Below are 21166 nucleotides of genomic sequence, written 5' to 3' on the forward strand. Positions count from 1 at the left end.
CGGGCCTGGTTAGTACTTGGATGGGAGACCGCCTGGGAATACCAGGTGCTGTAAGCTTTTTAGTTTACTTCACTAATGTTCTAACCTTTTAAATAGCCCGTTTTTGGCAGCAGATTTCGCTTACGGCCATTTCGCTTACGGCCCAGTTTGAGGGCGCTGTTGAGCTTACAGGAAGTGATGTGACAGTTTGTTGTGTGCAGTAGGTGAGACAGGCTCACCAATTTTCCGTTTAATTTAGTTTTGTTTTTTGGAAATAATAGTCTTTTTTTTTTTTTTTTTTTTTTTGAGTTTTCCTTGTTTGGACTGGAAAAATGTGCTTTGAAGTAATATATAATCAGTAATATATGATCAGTAATATATGATCAGAATATTGACTTGCAAAAAATTGCCAATGTTAAATTTAATCTACTGATTTATTTGTACTTTTTTATGTTTTAACAGCGGAAGCAGCTAAACTTCCAATTCCACCCAAACTGCAACAAAGTAATTTTCCATACCACAGCAAATAAAGTACAATATTGAAAGGAAATATACTTTAGGGGTGTGCGATAGACAATTCTCGTTATCTAGGATTTGTTTGTTAATTAGACAGTATTTTAGAGTTTTTTTTTCTTTTCTTTTTTTTTCTCTAGTACCTCCCAAAGCTTTTCATATTCTGTGCGGTTAGTTTGCAACTGTAGAAACAATGGAAATCACATGAATTTATAAAAGTGTTAAATTTTTTAATGAAATGCATCTAAATGGTTTGCCGGCATGAGAATGCAAATATATCCTTTGGGTTCACCTTGCTTTTTGAAATACAACCAAGCTCGCATATGGCTAAAATCAACAATTATGGTGCTTTTCCATTAAAAGTCTCGTCTCGGCTTGGCTCGCTTTTCGCTCCGTTTTCCATTGCAGATAGTACCTCCACAATAGTACCTGGTCGTCATAGCGACACCGCAGGAAACTGCCGTGACTCACACCCGCTACCCACACACACAGGACAATGGAGGAAATCAAGTGTATGCTTGTTTTGGATGTTTTTGTTTTTGTTTTTGTCGTTTTTTAATTCAGGATACTCGTCTGGCGCGTGCAATGATGACGCAGTGAATACTGACGATTCTCTCTGACCAATCAGCAGTCTGCCGTGTTTTCACGTCACATTTTAGTATCGCCTCAGCTCGCTCAGAACCTCGGTGGTACGAAAAAAAGTACCTGGAAGCAGGTAAGTGTACAACTTGTACACAGTGGAAAACCAAACAAAGGCGAGTCGAGCCGAGCCAAGGAGAGCTGGTACTGTGTAGTAGGGATGGGCATGATTAATCGACGATCGATAATTGAGAATTTTGTCGATCACGTTTATTTGTTATCGATTAAACTAATGCAGGTTGCGTTGCGTAGTGTGCGTTGCGTAGTCTTGAAGCAATGGAATTAATTTTAGCGCGGAGGTACCTGTGCATCCCGGCAACGTCAGTCCCCTCAGAGCGGGTGTTTTCAGCGGCTGGACTGGCTGTCACCAGGTTGCGGTCGCGTCTGATCCCAGATCATGTCAACATGCTTATCTTTCTCAACAGAAATCAGTAGACTGGTGCAGAAGTTCTATGGGAACTTCATGCGTTTTCTCAGATCGGATAGCTATCTGATTTATCAAAACGATTCCATTTACACCTGGTCACATAAATGTGTCAATTTAAATTGTTGCACGTCAGCGAAAGCAACTGATATGAGCTGCATTTTATTGATCATCAGCGAAAATTTCTAAATCAAAGACCGCAACAAGATATTGCGGCAACAGCCCTGGTAAGATAATTTCGGTTCTTTACTTTTAATGAAGATGATTGTGTGTTGATGAATGACTTTAACTTTGATTTGCGATAGTTTGCACGTTGGCTTGATGAATAGATGCTCATCTGTGGTGATGCGTGTTGAAGTAGCGTCGTCATATCTGGATATAACATGACATATAGCCTATAACACGCTCTCACACGTTTATTTCTTATCATTTTTGGGATAAGTCAAATTTGCATATGTGGTTTCAACAACCAGATGCATTTACTCTTGTCCAGTTTTGTCTGGAATGCGTCTCAGATCTCCTCCTGAAGTGGTTTGAGCGATCGGATTTAAATCCGTCTTGAATGCGTTTCGGAGGGCATTTAGATTTGGTCTTTTCACGACCGGATAGCTATCCGATCACAGAAAACAGATGAAGTGGCCATGGGTCTCTGTTTAAGAACGCCGGCTCGCAGCTGCAGGTTCCGCTGGTTTAGAGCACCGCAGGAATCTTCAAGTCTACCGAACGTCCAGTTTCACTGCCACAAGTTGATCTTCTTGTAATAAAGATCTCATCGAGGACAAACAAACTGTATTTTTGTATTTTCATTGCATTTTTAATTTATAAAAAGTTAAAGAAATAATGAATTTCAATATAAAAATATTAATGATTAATCGATAGTCGATCGTTAATTCTCCCGACGATCGACTAAGAAAATTTAATCGAATGCCCATCCCTAAAAAGCGTCATTAGACAACACAAATCGCACACCCCTAACTGTATGCAAGCACTACAGTGCGTTCAGAATTATTAGGCACGTTGATTTTCTGATCATATTTTTTTTCCATGCACATTTGACCAATTCCAAACCACATCAAAGGTAATAACTACTATTAATTCAAGAGTCACTCTCAATCTGTCTGTCTATAAAGCCTATAAAAAACAGTCTTCATGTATTTTACTTATTAAGTGGGGGTCATTTTTTCTTTACAAATTGATTCTTTACCTAATCTAAGTCTCTGAGACCCTGACACCTTGCTCTTCTGGAGACTCCAGGTAGGTTGCAGTTCTGGAAAATAGTGGCGCTGGAGACTAAAGGGTTCCTGTGTCACATGCCTGTCCTGTCTCGTGTAGCACATGTGGTGTTTGTGTTCCTGTCTCTGTTTTGACCCCACCCTCCTTGTTATCTCATTATTGGTTTCATTTGCCCCACCTGTTGTTCCCTCATCACCTGCCTGATTTGTCCCTTTTATAAGTTCCTTTGTGTTTGCAGTCTGTGTCGGATCGTTGTCTTGTACACGTCTCCTGTTCTCCTGTGACCCTTTTTGGTATGTTTGTTTTTGAAGTTGTTGTTGTTTTGTATTGAGTTATGTTTTCCCCCTTGTGGGTTTTGTTTTGTGTTTCTTTTGTAATAAATATCATTTTTCCTTTGCATTTGAGTCCTCCCTTAGTTTTCTTTAGTTAACGTGACATCCTGATGGTTTCACACTTAATTCTTCACCTTAATTCCTAATTCTTTTGCAGTTAACACGTGTCTTTTCTTCTCCACCTGTTTTTGTCTGACCCTGCTGACCCAATGAGCATTTCACTGTCCAATGGTCATGCCTTAACTGCAATCTCTAGTATTGCATTCTTCTTATGGGCATTTAATAATTTTTTACTTTTAAGTCTGAGTTAAATCTCTTTTTTGGCTTATTTTATCTGTAAAAGAAAACGTGCCTAATAATTCTGCACACCTGAATTAAAGGCGTTTTTCATTTCCAGCCTTCAAGAACAATTATATATCACTTATAAATGATTAAATACAAAATTAATATAATTTATTAAGATTAATATGGTTTGGAATTGGCAAAATGTTCCTGGGAATAAAATATGATCAGAAAATCAACGTGCCTAATAATTCTGCACTGTAGTGATCTACCCTGAAAACGGATATATCTGAAGTCTTCACAGAATCTCCCCACCATCCCACATGTGACTCTTCAGTTTCCCCATCGCATGATTTACCTGAAGGTAGAATTTGAATCACTTAACTTAATATGTGACCTTCAACTTAGGCTTAACAACTGTGCATTCATCTTGCTTGCAGATGTTGAAGAGCCTCCCAGATCGTCCTCAATGGCAGCTATAGATACAAATGGTAAATAAATGTATAGAGAAATTTGTAAAGAATCAGTTTAGAGCAACTTGAGCAACCAACAGATTGTTCTATGTGTTTCAAGATATTAATATACAACATATGAGACAAGCAAGTTCAATGTAATAAACACATAACTTGTTACACACAGATTAAGGGCATTGTTTTCAGTTCATTCAAGTACCTGCTATTGAAAGTTTACATACTTGTATAACTGAAAATTGTGATGTTACCTTTTCAGTGGAGAGGCAATCATGGACCGAGGCTCCTATGTCAAAAGGTCTAAAAGGTAAGAGATACAACAAGACCAAATGTACTGTATTTAAATGTAATCAAAAATGATTATACAACTGCATTTACCCTTAGTTAAATACAAATTATTTGGGGGTGAATTATTCTGTGAATATTTTACAAGTAAAAGTTCCTTGAAATATACAGGATGTATATAAAATATATATATATATATAAACTCACCTTAATTGTAGAAACACTGCAGATGCTGCTGCAGAAAGTAGATAGTCTGGCAGCCTCCCAGAAGGAAATTCTACTTCTGTTGCGGAGGAACCAGGGTCGTCAAAGGGAGGACGATATCTTGGACCTTCCGACTCAGGGTGTCTACAGATATAAACAAGTTCAATTTAAGACTTTTTAAGACCTTTTTAATGCCACTTTGAATGAAATTTAAGACCAAACCTGTGATGGAAATACACATTATATTACATGCGTATATGTAATATTTAACCTAAGTAATTGAAATAATTTAATATTCATTACTTGTTTATTGAACTAAAATCAATGTAACATTTGCAATCGTGAGAATATTCAGCAAAATAGCTCCTGTCATGTTATGGATTTTTCCTGGCTCAAAATGAGGTGGAGGTGGTAAAATCCTAATAATGTATTTTAATAATAAGATCATTAAATTTGTATTTAGCCTTATGTGTTTCCCACATTATTTTTGTGGGTGGAGCTTGGTACCTCTAGGGCGGTCCGGGGGCATGCCCCCCCTGAAGAAAACTTTGTACATTTTAAAGATAAATTCATTAATCTGGTGCACTTTGAGTCTCCCGAATCCACTGTTAAAAATAAATAATCCACCCGCCAACCGCCCATATTCTCTGATTTAGATATCTGCATCTGATCATCACATTACAATTATTCATATTCTCAGTGTTAAGCATGATAATATGGTAACATATCACACTGAAGTAGGCTGATTTAAAATGAACATTTATTTAAAATAAAAGTTCTTCTTTTGGCAAAATTACATTTCCTTAATAGCCTAAACAGAGGCTTTACTCTCTTCAAGCTTAAATTGTCAATGTTTCATTACATCACTGTTTGAAAACACTCAGAATAATTTTTTTACCTTTTATAAAGGGCATTTTCCCCCTAATTTTATTAAATGTATGCTCCATCTTTCATTTCAAATTCTTAAATTTGATCAATATATTCAATAAAAATAATAAGACACTAGGCTGTTACCAATCAAATTAAATAATTTACATTGAAAGATTATAACTGTATTAAATGAGATTATTTAAAATATTTTTGAATATGCAAATAAGGAATGTTGAAAAGAATGATACTTTATGAAACTAAACTGCCAGTAGGAGGCGGCAGGTGACCGTCTTAATGAGCGAGTCATTGAGTCATTCATTCAAACGATTCATTCAAACGGCTGATTTATTCAGAATGAGGCAGTTTATGAATGGGTAATTGAAACTTTGACTGAATCAAACGCTGAATCATTCAGTAATGAGTGTTGCTGTGAGATGTGCTATGGTTCTGCTGTGGTCTTTGTTTGGAACTATTTTCGCTGCTGAAACAGAACAAAAACAGTCATTGCGTCTAAAATGTAAGTGACTTAATTTTAACTAGGCCTATTTGTTTATTGAACTGTTATGAAATCAGTCTCGGTTTCAATCTTGATGGCATTCAGGAAAACAGCTCTCTGGTCACGTGTAGCCTAGGCTATATATTGTTTCTTAACTATAAAATGTTATAAATAACTGCACGAGCCTCAACAGCGCAACATTGTTACCGTCAGTACATTAGGTAGGCCTATATTATTATCAACTATAGGCTATCAGTCGCCACTTACATTAAATGAAATAAAACAGAATCATCCTCACGTTTTCGGTGATTCCCATAGTTATTTGTTATTGTCGAGAGCCGGAGGCGGCACGAAATTTGACGGAGGCGCCGCCTCATAATTCTCTATGCAGGAAAAAACGTTACTTAACTATATCACATGTTATAAATAAAAAAACTCAACATTCTGGCGATTCAATGCTTCACTGCTTATTTGACGGACATTAAGTCCGTCAGACTGGAGACATTTTTGCGGTAACGTGACCACAAATATTTAAGACCTATCGAATCTGAATTTAAGACATTTTAATACTTTTTAAGGCCTTTTATTAGGAAAACTTTATTTAAGACATTTTAAGACTTTTTAAGGACCCGCGGCCACCCTGCGACTGCTCAGTGCAAGGAGGAACTGGAGGACATTGAGAACCACCTTAAAGACCCTGAATTCCGGAAGAAGTTGGTGGGTGGCAACTTAATTCAGAGGACAAAAATAAAATGTTAAAATATTAGACCTTCTCTTTGCAGATTTTATATCAATATCAATGCCGAATATCATTTATAGGGTTAGGCAATTTAGAATGAAATTTTACAAATGGCTAAATAGGTTTCATATAACGAAACTGGTATGACATTTTACGACATAATGAGTACACTATTACTTTTGGTTACCTGCATGCCAAAAAACAATTCTCTTCCAGACACACCATCTCAGCCTTATTGGTGGGAACAATCCAGGAGAGTGTGTAAGGAGGATCATGCGGGCAGTGGCAACAAACAATGTGTGGAGCCACTACAGTCTGCATGGGAAGCGGAAGAAGCTGCCTTTGATAAAAACATCAGTGTGCAAAGTTATCACACGTGAGTCAATGTTCAGTTTATGAACAACAGAGATTAATGTGGTATAAGTAACAAATGTGACACCGAAATAATAAATAACCTTCCGTTTTCTTTTCACAGATGAGGCTTAAGTCTATTCCCAGACTAAAATGCATGTTTGAGCTGTGTTAACCGAAAGCAACTTGCACTGGCATTATCTTACAATATGTCAGGGTACTATACGGTTATGTTGTGACCACACCTGTCCACACCTGACCACATGTGACCACAACCGCTCTTGGTTGGTCGTAACCCCAGTGACGGGTAGGTTTAGGGGCGGGGTTGGGGTAGGTCTATCAGGTGCAGTCCGGATAACCGTATAGTACCTATGTCAGTGCCATTGTTTTTGTCTCAAGATGCACACTAGTAATGTTTTTTTTTTTTTAAGGCATATTTATAAAAGAGTTTGTTAACATGTGGAGGCTACAAAATTCCCATGTAAATGAACAAACAGAACAAAGAAAGCTCTGATCATGTTTCAGTCATACTTCGATATGTTTACAAGACTATTTACCTGTCTGTGTATACTATATATATATATATATATATATATATATATATATATATATATATATATGAGGCATGTGTTAAAAAAACATATTTTATTCATGAGGATATTGCAATACATATAATGTGTGCTGGTCAACTAGTCTAAATAAAGAAACCTGTAGAAAACAGTAAAAAAAAAATATATTTTTTCTATTTGTGACGTGCTGTCTATGCATTTGAAAACATGCACATTTTAAACAGGACACGCATTAGCTGAATAAACGTTAGCCAATACAAACGTATTTATAGAAAACAGTTGACAATGAATAGACAGGAGTCACATAACCCAATAATAGCAAAACAAATCACTTATTCTAAAAAGAATATCAAGTATAATATCTAAATATCTAAGTTCGAATAAGACATAATGAGGGCTGTATTAACGGTAAAGCGTCAGTCATTTAACGAAATCAAAATAAAAAAAACGAATGCATAACACAAAGTGCTTTCTGACATTTTGACATAAAAAACACAAGCAAGAACAAATTGTAAACTTAGTCCGTCAATTTTCATTTTACAATCTCTCTATGTGCGCGCATCCATGTTTGTAAGAGAGAGCTCGCGCAGCACTGAGACAACGGTAGCCTACTTTTTAATCCGTAACTAATAACGCTCTAGTTTTCATACAAACTAAATATGTAACATAAATAGGTACTTTTATTACTTTAAACTAGGCCGTTTACCTTCAGGAGTTAGAGGTAGCCTACCGACCGTGACAGCTGTCCTCTTGATAGGCCTACGCATCTGTCAATCTTCGCCGTTTGCTATTTGGGAAATGAGCACAGCGCTTTGATTGGTCGAACTCCGCTTATTTTGCTGTTGCTTGATTTGAGGACTGCGGGTGCACAGCCAGAGCCGTCGCATAGACTGTGCGAACTGCCAATAGGGGGCCTCGCAATCCTGCTGTTTTTTATTTTATTTTATTTTTTAACTTTTTTTAAACATCTCACGGCACGAATGTAACAATTCTACAAATAAATAAAACATATCCAATTAACTGGCAGAGCATTCATTTCGTTCGTTTTTTTTTGAAAAAATAAGAGAAGATCTAGCGCTGAAATGTGTTATTTAACCCCCTGAGGTCTACGGTATCGCCGGCGATACCAGCTCGCTTTTTTTTTATTAGTGTAAAAGAAACTCATAAATACTATGTTGACTTTGATTTTCCATAGGAGTTTCATACATCAATCGATTCTGTTAAATGTGTATTATTTTTGTGTATACTCACAATAAAAACAAAGTGTTGTGCTTTTTGCCAAATAAAGAAAAATAAACACGAAGCGAGTTCTGCCTTCTCTCTGCCAGTGAAGTCCATTCTGAAACGCGTCCGAAAATTAACAATAACTCAGCGAATACTCAGTCAAACAGACATACAGACAGACAGGCATGAAGCTTGAATTCTCTTCTTTTAAATGAAGTCATTTATATAAAAAAACAATTATTCTCATCTTGTGAAATCTGTATTAAAAGAGAGCGATTCCAGTCGAGCTCATCTCATCTCATTACGTTATAATCGGCCCCGCCCACGGAGAGCGCGCGCTATTCAAACGCAAATGGCTGAGGCAATCCTGTGAACGCCCACATCAGCTCGAGAAAACACACAAGTTTATTTAGATCATTACTTGTTTACACCGTCTTGCAGCGCTGTGAGGAATAATACTAATGGAAAATGTCCCTCAGAAGTGCGGGTATATCGAGGAGCGAGCTGAGGAATACAAGTACGTTTTTTCCTTCTCACGTGAATTTCTTCACGTGGGTTTCTGTTTATGAATGAATAAACGGCAGAGATGCGCGCTGTTTACCACAGCTGGCAAAGACAGTTTAAATTTAAATCGCGTGTGTGAATGAATGATGATGTTTTAGCAAACTGTATTGCTATACTGAGATAAGTAAACATCGACTGAATGTTGAAATAAAATGTAGGCTATTTGTATAAGCAACGTATTAAACTGCAAATTAACAATATGCCCTAATATTTCATGAAAACAACGTTACAGTCAGACGAAATATGAAAGACAACATTTTGTTGACCAGATTTGGGTACAGTTTTTACTGTAGAATATACTGCCACATCAAATAAGCTTTTGTTTAGCCATTTCTATATATAAAATACTATTTTTGTCAAAAATAAAGTCATCAACTAAGATGTTAGCTGTTCCAATGTTGGTTATATTCAAACTAATGAATACATAGATAAAATGTAGGGCCTATAATCATTTTTTTTTTACAAAGAAAGAGTACACTTGAAATATTGTTGAAATTGTAATTATTGTTGTAATTGTAACCATTTTAATAAAATAGCAAAACATATTTACAAGATAGATGTAAGCAAAATCTTAAATGGTCAATATAAGTCTTCTTCTAAATATATCTTTTGTCTTTGGATTGTGGCTCAGTCAGTGTCACACCTGAGTGAATGGCTAATTATGCAGAGTGGGTGTATTCTAAGGTGTAAACCACTCCTCGTTCACGCCCCCTCGCATATTGGCTTTCCAAGCAAAACCTGTTTTACATCAATTTAAATCAATGTATGGTTTTATGTGAACGATAAAGCAAGACTATTTTCACATAATTTTGAAGAAAAAACTATAGGCGACGACATCCATAAGTCAAAAGTCTTATTGCCACATATTTAGTATGTGTTTTGTGGTCTTATTTCAAAATTTTAAATTTTTAGTTTTTTCGATAACCACGCATAAACATTATTCTCTCAAAAATGAAAACATGTACATACATGTGGCTCACATATTATTGTAGTCCTGTTTGTGCTATATAGAGTGAATTTACACCTTTGCCATTAATATGTTTATAAGCAACTGAAAAAAGCACAAATGTCAGAGCATGTCAGAACACCCCCAGGGCCCAAAAAAACGCTCAGACTCCAGAGGGTTAAATCAAGTGATCAAAGTGCTTGCAGTGTTTTCTCGTGCGGCTTGCGCACATTTGGACGCGCGCTTCAATCCGTTGTGGATACTCTAACATAATGCACACAAATGTGTCCCTGCTTGATATACAACCACTGATTAACATATTCGGTTTTGATGAGAAAAAAAAAAAAACTAACGTTATACGAGAAAAATAAAACCATACGAGATCGGAATCGAACCTACAACCTCTGACACGCTAGGCAAAAGTTACACCCCTGGACCATTAAGATACACATTGATTAAATAGGCGGATTCGTAGTTGGACAGTTGTTTTTTTCCCCTCTGAAATAAATAGCAAAAAGTCATAGCTGAGACTATGTCCATGATTATGTATTATTCTACTTGATGGAAACGTATTACAGCAAGATTATGCGTGCAAAAGAATTAGAACAGCTACGTCCGTGTGACTGTAATTCCTGCGCAATTGAGCATACACATCAAAGAGCAGGGCCTCGCATGTCAAGTTCGCGACGGCACGGCACTGTGCACAGCTAGGCGTCACCAGGTTTTTGCGTAGTTTAGAGTGAAAAATCGTACCTACGTAGTTTGAGGTCAAAATGCGTATCCGCTACGCAAAATGCATATAATACACTATATTTTTATCCAAACTGAATAATTAAAAACAATTTTAAATGGGTAAATCTTTTATAAATATTTTGTATTTATTTTATTTTCTGACAAAAAAAAAAAGGGAAAGGGAAAACAATACGCGCTGCCATGCTTGAGTCTGTGAATTTACCTAGCCTACATGTCTTAAGACAGGGGTTCCCAAACTTTTCTATGACAAGGCCCCCCAAATACCACTAGGTTCTGGCCAAGGCCCCCCTTTTGCAGGATGTGTTATTGAACCCATCGACAATACTATGGCAAATGTGGAAATAAATAAATAAAACATCTAGGTGAACATCAGATTATGTGATGGTGTTTGATACCAGCCAATCAGAAAGATTATAGAGATGAACCGATTACAATTTTCAAGGCCAATTCCGATTTGTCATTGAGTTCGACCTGCCTATACAGATTTTAGCCGATTCTGATTTCATTTTTTCTAACCACTTTACAGCACACACAAATATTTATTTTCTATATATTTTTTATAAAACACCACTTTTATCCAAACTGATTAATAAAAACAAGTTTAAATTGGTAAATTTTCTATAAATATTTTTGAGTCTTCATTTTCTTTTCTGAGATAGCCTACTCCAGTTCTTGTTAAAACACACTATACATGCAAATTATGTGCATTTTTGGTACTTTTTGTGTGAAATCATATTTATTTTGTCCATCAAAAGTGTGCTTTCACTTTAATTGAGCGTGAGCAGCGCAGCAAAAATAGACTCGGCGCCGAAACCCTCCACTTCACTACTGCTCACGGCACGCAACGCTCCTGCTTGAAGCTCACGCGCTGCTCCTGCTCGCGGTGTGAATGCACTCACTGAACATGCACGGCGAAAAAAATTTGCGCTACTCACGCGCCGCTCGTGGTCTGAAACGGCCGTAATTCACAAGGTTTCCTACATGTGCGTTCTGTGTGCACGTGTGATGCTGATGTTGCGCGATGTTAATCATGCGGCGCCCGAGTGCATTTGAATCGGCATTATGTCAGACTGAAAATCACGTGAAAATCGGCCAATTCTGGTCACCAGCCGATCAATCAGTTCATCTCTAAAAGATTAGCATTAAAAGTATAATGTTCAGATAGGCTTTGCAACAAATTATTATAATGTTATTTCATAACAATACTCATATTAACACATTTTTTAAAACTTTTTTTTAACTCTTTTTTTCCGCTTTTTTTTCCCAACTTGCTGCGGCCCCCAGTTTGAAAACCACTGTCTTAAGACATTTGACATTGGAATAGACTACTTTCTGTAAAATTAGTGTGATTTGTATAGTATGTCAAATTAATACAATTAATTATTCCAATTATACATCTACAATTGAACGTATGAATAAACACACTGATAAAGCAAGCACGAACAACGTACAATATGCTACTTACTGTAACGGTTGTTCTGTTTAATTCCAGATGCCGCCATGGAATGTAAATCTGGTCTTGGGGAGAAGGACATAGAGAGTTTAATTGCAGAGACTCTTAAACATGCCCCGGCGCATATAAATGAACGTGTTCAGGTATGAACAGCAGAGACAAGAGATCACTACAATGTTATATAGTTAAAAGCAAAGCAGAAACAGATGGCCCCTAACGTGCATGAACGTTAAGGCGTTTTTCGCTGCAATATTCTTGTGACTATATAAATATAGGCTAACAGCAACAATTTCATTACTTATATACATCAAAGTATTTGATGTATACAACTGTTAATAATTACACACGAACTTAACAATATGCACTTTTTAAAAGCACATATGATCTGACTTCTGTAACAAAACTGTCTGCTTATACAGATTCTATCTTTTCAGAGCTAATTGCTTTGTATTTAAATGTTAAATGGGAAAACACTCACCTGTTCTTTTTTCTTTCCTTTTTCCTTTCTTATTCTTGCTTTGTTATAGGACCACCAAAATGAAGACGTGGAGGAGTAGTTTCGATGTTCAAGCTTCTGGTGAAAACCTTTGCATACTGTTTTTGCTTTGTTCATGCTGTTCTATACTAAATAAACTGAATTAACCAAATTCTGAGTCTGTAGGATATCTTTCATATGTCGTTGAAAAAGTCTCTAAATAGTTTTGGGCAAATGAGGACAAGTTAAATTAGACCACTGCATGTCCGCCCATATTATAGGCTATTAATTAAAAACTAGAAAAAAAGTTTGAGACAAACTTTAAGTTGGCTTGAGAAAGCCGGACCAGAGAGTTTGAAAAAGTTAAAAGTAGTTTGAAGTTTAAAGTAGTTTAAATTTTGATTGATAAATTAGTTAGACAGAAAGAAAAAATATTAGTTAGAAAGAAAAAGATAGATTAGTTAGAAAGATAGATTAAAAGAAAGATTAGTTAAAAAGAAAGACAGATTAGTTAGAAAGCAAGAAAGCAAAAAAAAGAGAAAGAAAGAAAGAAAGAAAGAAAGAAAGAAAAGTGGATTAGAAAGAAAGAAAGAAAGAATAGTGGATTAGAAAGAAAGAAAGAAAGAATTGTGGATTAGAAAGAAAAAAAGAAAGAAAGAAAGAAAGAAAGAAAGAAAGAAAGAAAGAATTGTGGATTAGAAAGAAAAAGAAAGAAAGAAAGACTAATTAGTTGAAAGGAAGAAAGAAAGAATGGTGGATTAGTTAGAAAGAAAGAAAGATTAGTTAGAAAGAAAGAAAGAAAGAAAGAAAGAAAGAAAGAAAGAAAGAAAGAAAGAAAGAAAGAAAGAAAGAAAGAAAGACTGATTAGTTGGAAGGAAGGAAGGAATGAAGGAAGGAAGGAAGGAAAGAAAGAAAGAAAGAAAGAAATATGGGCTTGGTAGAAAGAAAGACTAGTTAAAAAGAAAGAAAGAAATATGGGCTAGTTAGAAAGAAAGATTAGTAAGAAAGAAAGAAAGAAAGAAAGACAGAAAGAAAGAAAGAAAGAAAGAAAGAAAGAAAGAAAGAAAGAAAGATAGAAAGAAAGATTAGTTAGAAAGAAAGAAAGATTAGTTAGAAAGAAAGAAAGAAAGAAAGAATTGTGGATTAGAAAGAAAGAAAGAATTGTGGCTTATAAAGAGAAAGAAAGAAAGAAAGAAAGAAAGAAAGAAAGAAAGAAAGAAAGAATTGTGGATTAGAAAGAAAAAGAAAGAAAGAAAGAAAGAAAGACTGATTAGTTGAAAGGAAGAAAGAAAGAATGGTGGAATAGTTAGAAAGAAAGATTAGTTAGAAAGAAAGAAAGAAAGAAAGAAAGAAAGAAAGAAAGAAAGAAAGAAAGAAAGAAAGAAATATAGAATTGTGGATTAGAAAGAATGAACGAAAGAAAGAATTGTGGATTAGAAAGAAAGAAAGAAAGCAAGAAAGAAAGAAAGAAAGAAAGAAAGAAAAAAGAAAGGTGGATTAGTTGAAAGAAAGAAAGAAAGAAAGAAAGAAAGAAAAAAGAAAGAAAAAAAGAAAGAAAGAAAGAAAGAAAGAAAGAAAGAAAAAAGAAAGAAAGAAAAAAGAAAAAAAGAAAGAAAGAAAGAAAGACAGACTGATTAGTTGGAAGGAAGGAAGGAAGGAAGGAAGGAAATATGGGCTTGGTAGAAAGAAAGACTAGTTAAAAAGAAAGAAATATGGGCTAGTTAGAAAGAAAGAAAGAAAGAAAGAAAGAAAGAAAGAAAGAAAGAAAGAAAGAAAGAAAGAAAGAAAGAAAGAAAGAAAGAAAGAATGGTGGATTAGTTAGAAAGAAAAAAAGAAAGAAAGACTGATTAGTTGGAAGGAAGGAAGGAAGGAAGGAAGGAAGGAAGGAAGGAAGGAAGGAAGGAAGGAAAGAAAGAAATATGGGCTTGGTAGAAAGAAAGACTAGTTAAAAAGAAAGAAAGAAATATGGGCTAGTTTAGTAAGAAGATTAGTAAGAAAGAAAGAAAGAAAGAAAGAAAGAAAGAAAGAAAGAAAGAAATATAGAAAGAAAGATTAGTTAGAAAGAAAGGCAAGGCAAGGCAAGGCAAGGCAAGTTTATTTATATAGCACATTTCATACACAATGGCAATTCAAAGTGCTTTACATAGAAGAAATTAAAATAATGAAAAGAAATAAGAATAATTAAAACAGTTTAGAAAAATAAAATAAAATACAGTACTTTTAAAAAATAAAAAAGAATATTTATTATAGATCTTTCTTTCAAAGGATTCCCTTAAGACTTAAATCTTTCAACCTTTTAACCTTCAATCTTCTTACGACTTCCATCTATCAACTTTCCTTTAACTTTCTTTTCTCCCTCATTTACTCACACGTTCTTTTCACTTTCTTTAGCACTTTAGCACTGCGTTCACATTCTTTCTCAGACGAAAACTTTAATATCGTCATTTAAATACTGTTCTACTTTCAAACCCACATTAATCACTTTCACATTATCACCTTCTGAGTGGGCATTTACAGTTTCGGGCTAAATGCCCTGCTGACATAGGAGAAATTAAAATAATTAAAAGAAATAAGAATAATTAAAACAGTTTAGAAAAATAGTGTAAAATACAGTACAGTACAAACAGTCGGACGAACAGCGGCACAGTGCTCATTCAGTAAATGCACAGCTAAACAGAAGTGTTTTGAGTCTGGATTTGAATGTGACCACTGTAGGAGCACATCTGATCTCTTCTGGAAGCTGGTTCCAGCTGTGGCTGGCATAATAGCTAAAAGCAGACTCACCATGTTTAGAGTGAACCCTTGGTATTTCTAGCTGATATGATCCTAATGATCTGAGTGATCTGTTGGGTTTATATTCAGTGAGCATATCTGCAATGTATTGAGGTCCTAGGCCATTGAATGATTTATATACCAGTAATAATACTTTAAAATCAATCCTAAATCTAACTGGGAGCCAGTGTAAAGACCTGAGGACTGGTGTGATATGTTCATATTTTCTGGTTCTGCTCAGAATCCTAGCGGCAGCGTTCTGTATGAGCTGCAACTGTCTTATGGTCTTTTGGGAAGGCCAGTGAGGAGTCCATTACAATAATCTACCCTGCTGGTGATGAAAGCATGCACAAGTTTCTCTAAGTCTTGTCTGGAAACAAAGCATCTAATTCTTGCAATATTTTTCAGATGATAGTATGCTGATTTAGTTATTGCTTTGACATGACTACTGAAACTAAGGTCTGACTCTAGTGTCACACCAAGATTCCTGACTTGATGTTTAGTTGTTTGACCCCTAGAGTGAAGGTATGCGTTCACTTTGAGAACTTCATCTTTGTTTCCAAACGCAATAACTTCAGTTTTGTCTTTGTTTAATTGAAGAAAGTTTTGACACATCCAACTGTTGACTTCGTCAATGCATCGGCACAGGGAGTCAATGGGGCTGTAATCGTTAGGCGATAGGGCTAAGTACAGCTGTGTGTCGTCTGCATAGCTGTGGTAAGCAATTTGGTTATTTCTCATTATTTGGCTCATTGGGAGCATATACAGGTTGAACAGGAGTGGCGCAAGAATTGAGCCTTGAGGGACTCCGCATGTCATGGATGTCCACTCAGACTTATGGTCTCCTATACTCACATAATAACCTCTCCCATCTAAGTATGACCTGAACCATTTTAGGACTATCCCAGAAAGCCCCACCCAGTTTTCCAGCCTGTCAAGAAGTATGTTATGATCGACAGTGTCAAATGCAGCACTGAGGTCGAGTAATACCAGCACTGATAATTTGCCTGAATCAGTATTTAAGCGAATATCGTTTATTATCTTTATGAGCGCTGTCTCTGTGCTGTGGTGCGGTCGGAAACCAGATTGAAAATTGTCAAAGTATCCATTCGAGCTTAAGAATTTGTTCAGCTGATTGAAGACAACTTTTTCAATGATCTTGCCTATGAAAGGAAGATTTGAGATCGGTCTATAGTTGCTTAATATGGTCTTATCCAGATTGCTCTTTTTCAGGAGGGGCTTGACAACTGCAGTTTTCAGGGAGTTTGGAAAACTCCCAGAGAGAAGTGAGGCATTTACCACTTCTAGAAGATCTGCTTCTAAACTGTTTAGCACAATTTTGAAGAAAGATGTGGGAAGTGTGTCAAGGGCGCATGTTGATGTTTTAAGGTGTTGTACGGTTTCTTCCAAAATTTTGCCATCAATTTCTTTGAAGTCAGACATAGTAACTACTTTCTCAGGTGGTCTGATCTGTCTGACCCCAGTGCAACTCAAGGATGTGCTGATCACCTTTCTGATATTATTGATTTTCTCAGAGAAGAAAGAAGCAAACTCACTGCACTTGCTGTTTGAGAGCATTTCACTAGGAATCTGGCTTGGGGGGTTTGTCAGTCTCTCTACAGTAGCAAAAAGAGTGCGTGTGTTGTTTAAATTGCTGTTTATAATATTTGAGAAGAAAGTCTGTCTAGCTTTGCCTAGTTCCATATTGAAAGCATGCAGGCTGTCTTTGTAGATGTTATAATGGACTACAAGTTTTGTCTTCCGCCACATGCGCTCTGCTTTTCTGCATTGTCTTTTCATATGTTGCACTGCTGTTGAGTTTCTCCAAGGTGCTTTTTGTCTGCCACTCTTCTTCCTGACTTTAACAGGAGCAATATCATCAATTATGTTTTTAACTTTTGAGTTAAAAGAATCAAGGAGAAAATCAACAGAGTCAGCAGATATGCTTGGTGTTAAGGATATAGCCTTCATAAATAGTACACTAGTGTTCTCATTTAAGCATCTCTTCTTGACAGACACAGATCTAGCTTCAGTGGCAGGAGAGATCAATATATCAAAGAAAATACAGAAATGATCAGACAGTGCTACATCCTTAATAAAAATCCATGAAATGTTTAGACCCTTACTGATAAGTAAATCTAGAGTGTGTCCATGATTGTGTGTGGGTCCATGTACATGCTGAGTCAGATCAAAAGTTTTTAAAACAGTTTTGATTTCTTTGGCCATATTGTTTTCTGCATTATCTATGTGAATGTTAAAATCTCCAGCAATGCCAAAACAGTCAAACTCTGAGGTAATTGTTGATAACAGTTCTGTAAAGTCCTCAGCAAAGGCTGGAGAATATTTTGGAGGCCTGTAAATAATGATAAGTAAAATGCGAGGAGCACCTTTTAACACAGTACCCAGATATTCGAAAGACGGGTAATTCCCAAATGATATTTGCTTACATTGATGATATCTTTAAAAAGAGCAGCTAGACCCCCACCTCTCTTAACAGCTCTGCAGACACTCATAAAAGTAAAGTTAGGAGGGGCTGTTTCATTGAGGATTGTTGCACTGCAGTTGTCTTCTAGCCAGGTTTCATTTAGAAACATAAAGTCCAGGTTGTTTGTGGTTATTAAGTCGTTGACTAGAAGTGATTTATTTTTAAGTGAGCGAATGTTTAAAAGTGCTAACTTAACAGTCTTACTTTTTGTCCCCACAGCAATCTTAGTTTGACATGTAATAGGCACCAGATTAGTTGGGTTTGCTGTACGGCTATTGAAGGCCTTAGACTTTCTATCTTGTAATAGAACAGCAATAGAGAAAGATACAGGCACACTGGGTTCCCGCTTGTTCTGTAAACATTTGAGAAAGTTACTGTTATCATAACAGGAACCCAAAACACATCACTGAGAGCTGGTATCAGTTGTTTTTGGTTCACCTCGAGCAGATGGAGGAGGGTGTGGGCCCTGGCGTTTTGGCCGAAGAGGCCGAAGAGCTCTCACAGGAGGAGGGGGCGGGCGAGCTCGGCGCGCAGGCTTCGGTGTTTGAGGTGCCTGACGATTTTTGGTTGGTATCTGGGGGCTTGCAGCAAAAGAGTGGGATAGTCTGGTTCCAGCATGCACTAGTTGTTCCATTTTCTGTGAGAAGCACAGGAGTGGAGTCGCTGGCGAGAGTGAGAAAGTATCTGGTGAAAGGGGCTGTTGCTCAGGTGTTATAGGAGGCTGTGATATGCTGTCCTGGCTTCCCTGGCTGTTTTCCAGGAAGTCGTCCTTGGGTGCTGAATCTTGGAGCAGTTCTAATATGTCTGTCTGTGGTGAGCTCTGTGGGCATGGCTCAGCTGAGATTGTGTCCGTGAGCAGAGGTTGTTGTGGCTCAGTGGTGTTATCATTGTCCTTGTGTGATATGTCAACCGCATGTCCATCTTGTTGCTGAAGTGAAGTCCCGTGTTCATTCATACTGTTTCCAGGTGTGTGTGTGTCGTTCAGATTGACACACACTGCAGAAGGATGATTGAGGGAGAAGTCGATATTGTCCTTTAACACTCTTGAACCAAGTTTGTTTGGGTGATGGCCATCCCGATGAAATAGTTGTCTCTGACTCCAGAAAAGATTGAAGTTGTCAATGAAGTTTACTCCTTTTATATTGCAGGTTTTTTGCAGCCATGTATTAATCCCAAGCAGCCGTGAAAACCTGTTTGTTCCTCTTGCTGGGAGTGGTCCACTGATGAATGTTTGAACTTTCAGTCTTTTAAGTGTTTCAAAAAGTTCATTGAAATCCTTCTTAAGGAGTTCTGACTGCTCTTTATGAATATCATTCTTCCCCACATGAATTATGAGTCGATTTGCAGTCTTATGTTTCATCAGAATGTTCTGAAGTTCCCTGTTTATATCAGAAATTGTTGCTTGTGGAAGGCAGAAAGAAAGATTAGTTAGAAAGAAAGAAAGAAAGAAAGAAAGAATTGTGGATTAGAAAGAAAGAAAGATTTGTGGCTTATAAAGAGAAAGAAAGAAAGAAAGAAAGAAAGAATTGTGGATTAGAAAGAAAAAGAAAGAAAGAAAGACTGATTAGTTGAAAGGAAGAAAGAAAGAATGGTGGAATAGTTAGAAAGAAAGAAAGATTAGTTAGAAAGAAAGAAAGAAAGAAAGAAAGAAAGAAAGAAAGAAAGAAATATAGAATTGTGGATTAGAAAGAATGAACGAAAGAAAGAATTGTGGATTAGAAAGAAAGAAAGAAAGCAAGAAAGAAAGAAAGAAAGAAAGAAAGAAAGAAAGAAAAAAGAAAGGTGGATTAGTTGAAAGAAAGAATGAAAGAAAGAAAGAAAGAAAGAAAGAAAGAAAGAAAGAAAGAAAGAAAAAAGAAAGAAAAAAGAAAGAAAAAAAGAAAGAAAGAAAGAAAGAAAGAAAGAAAGAAAGAAAGAAAAAAGAAAGGTGGATTAGTTGAAAGAAAGAAAGAAAGAAAGAAAGAAAGAAAGAAAGAAAGAAAGAAAAAAGAAAGAAAAAAAGAAAGAAAGAAAGAAAGAAAAAAGAAAGAAAAAAAAAGAAAAAAGAAAGAAAGAAAGAAAGAAAGAAAGAAAAAAAGAAAGAAAGAAAGACAGACTGATTAGTTGGAAGGAAGGAAGGAAGGAAGGAAGGAAGGAAGGAAGGAAGGAAGGAAATATGGGCTTGGTAGAAAGAAAGACTAGTTAAAAAGAAAGAAATATGGGCTAGTTAGAAAGAAAGAAAGAAAGAAAGAAAGAAAGAAAGAAAGAAAGAAAGAAAGAATGGTGGATTAGTTAGAAAGAAAAAAGAAAGAAAGACTGATTAGTTGGAAGGAAGGAAGGAAGGAAGGAAGGAAGGAAGGAAAGAAAGAAAGAAATATGGGCTTGGTAGAAAGAAAGACTAGTTAAAAAGAAAGAAAGAAATATGGGCTAGTTTAGTAAGAAGATTAGTAAGAAAGAAAGAAAGAAAGAAAGAAAGAAAGAAAGAAAGAAAGAAAGAAAGAAAAAAGAAAGGATGGTGGATTAGTTAGAAAGAGAGAAAGAAAGAAAGAAAGGTGGATTAGTTAGAAAGAAAGAAAGAAAGAAAGAAAGAAAGAAAGAAAGAAAGAAAGGTGGATTAGTTGAAAGAAAGAAAGAAAGAAAGAAAGAAAGAAGAAAGGAAGAAAGAAAGAAAGAAAGAAAAAAGAAAGAAAAAAGAAAGTAAGAAAGAAAAAAAGAAAAAAAAGAAAGAAAGAAAGACTGATTAGTTGGAAGGAAGGAAGGAAGGAAATATGGGCTTGGTAGAAAGAAAGACTAGTTAAAAAGAAAGAAATATGGGCTAGTTAGAAAGAAAGAAAGAAAGAAAGAAAGAAAGAAAGAAAGAAAGAAAGAAAGAAAGAAAGAAAGAATTGTGGATTAGAAAGAAAGAAAGATTTGTGGCTTATAAAGAGAAAGAAAGAAAGAAAGAAAGAAAGAATTGTGGATTAGAAAGAAAAAGAAAGAAAGAAAGAAAGACTGATTAGTTGAAAGGAAGAAAGAAAGAATGGTGGAATAGTTAGAAAGAAAGAAAGATTAGTTAGAAAGAAAGAAAGAAAGAAAGAAAGAAAGAAAGAAAGAAAGAAAGAAATATAGAATTGTGGATTAGAAAGAATG

The 21166-nt window shown here is 35.9% G+C and overlaps 3 long non-coding RNA genes across 5 annotated transcripts; 1 reads left to right on the top strand and 2 right to left on the bottom strand.

Moving 5' to 3' along the window:
- Nucleotides 1–1056: 1056 nt before the first annotated feature.
- On the bottom strand, nt 1057–4138 carry LOC309489729. The gene is made up of 3 exons (XR_014202500.1): nt 4124–4138; nt 3220–3878; nt 1057–2822 (listed from the first exon to the last, which is right to left on the bottom strand). It is a non-coding gene; the product is annotated as an uncharacterized lncRNA (long non-coding RNA).
- A 225-nt stretch (nt 4139–4363) lies between these two features.
- Nucleotides 4364–8157, bottom strand: LOC309488955. Of its 2 annotated transcripts, none has more exons than XR_014202299.1 (4): nt 8093–8157; nt 6654–6806; nt 6367–6455; nt 4364–4488 (listed from the first exon to the last, which is right to left on the bottom strand). It is a non-coding gene; the product is annotated as an uncharacterized lncRNA (long non-coding RNA). The 2 variants fall into 2 exon arrangements; XR_014202300.1 differs by having other exon boundaries at nt 8074–8157.
- Nucleotides 6756–12973, top strand: LOC309488956. 2 transcript variants are annotated; one of them, XR_014202301.1, is made up of 3 exons: nt 6756–6842; nt 12366–12469; nt 12854–12973. It is a non-coding gene; the product is annotated as an uncharacterized lncRNA (long non-coding RNA). The 2 variants fall into 2 exon arrangements; XR_014202302.1 differs by lacking the exon at nt 6756–6842 and adding an exon at nt 10305–11086 and having other exon boundaries at nt 12179–12469.
- Nucleotides 12974–21166: the final 8193 nt, after the last annotated feature.

The sequence above is a fragment of the Leuciscus leuciscus genome (assembly GCF_965113295.1).
Source record: "Leuciscus leuciscus genome assembly, chromosome: 24".
Classification (NCBI taxonomy): domain Eukaryota; kingdom Metazoa; phylum Chordata; class Actinopteri; order Cypriniformes; family Leuciscidae; genus Leuciscus; species Leuciscus leuciscus.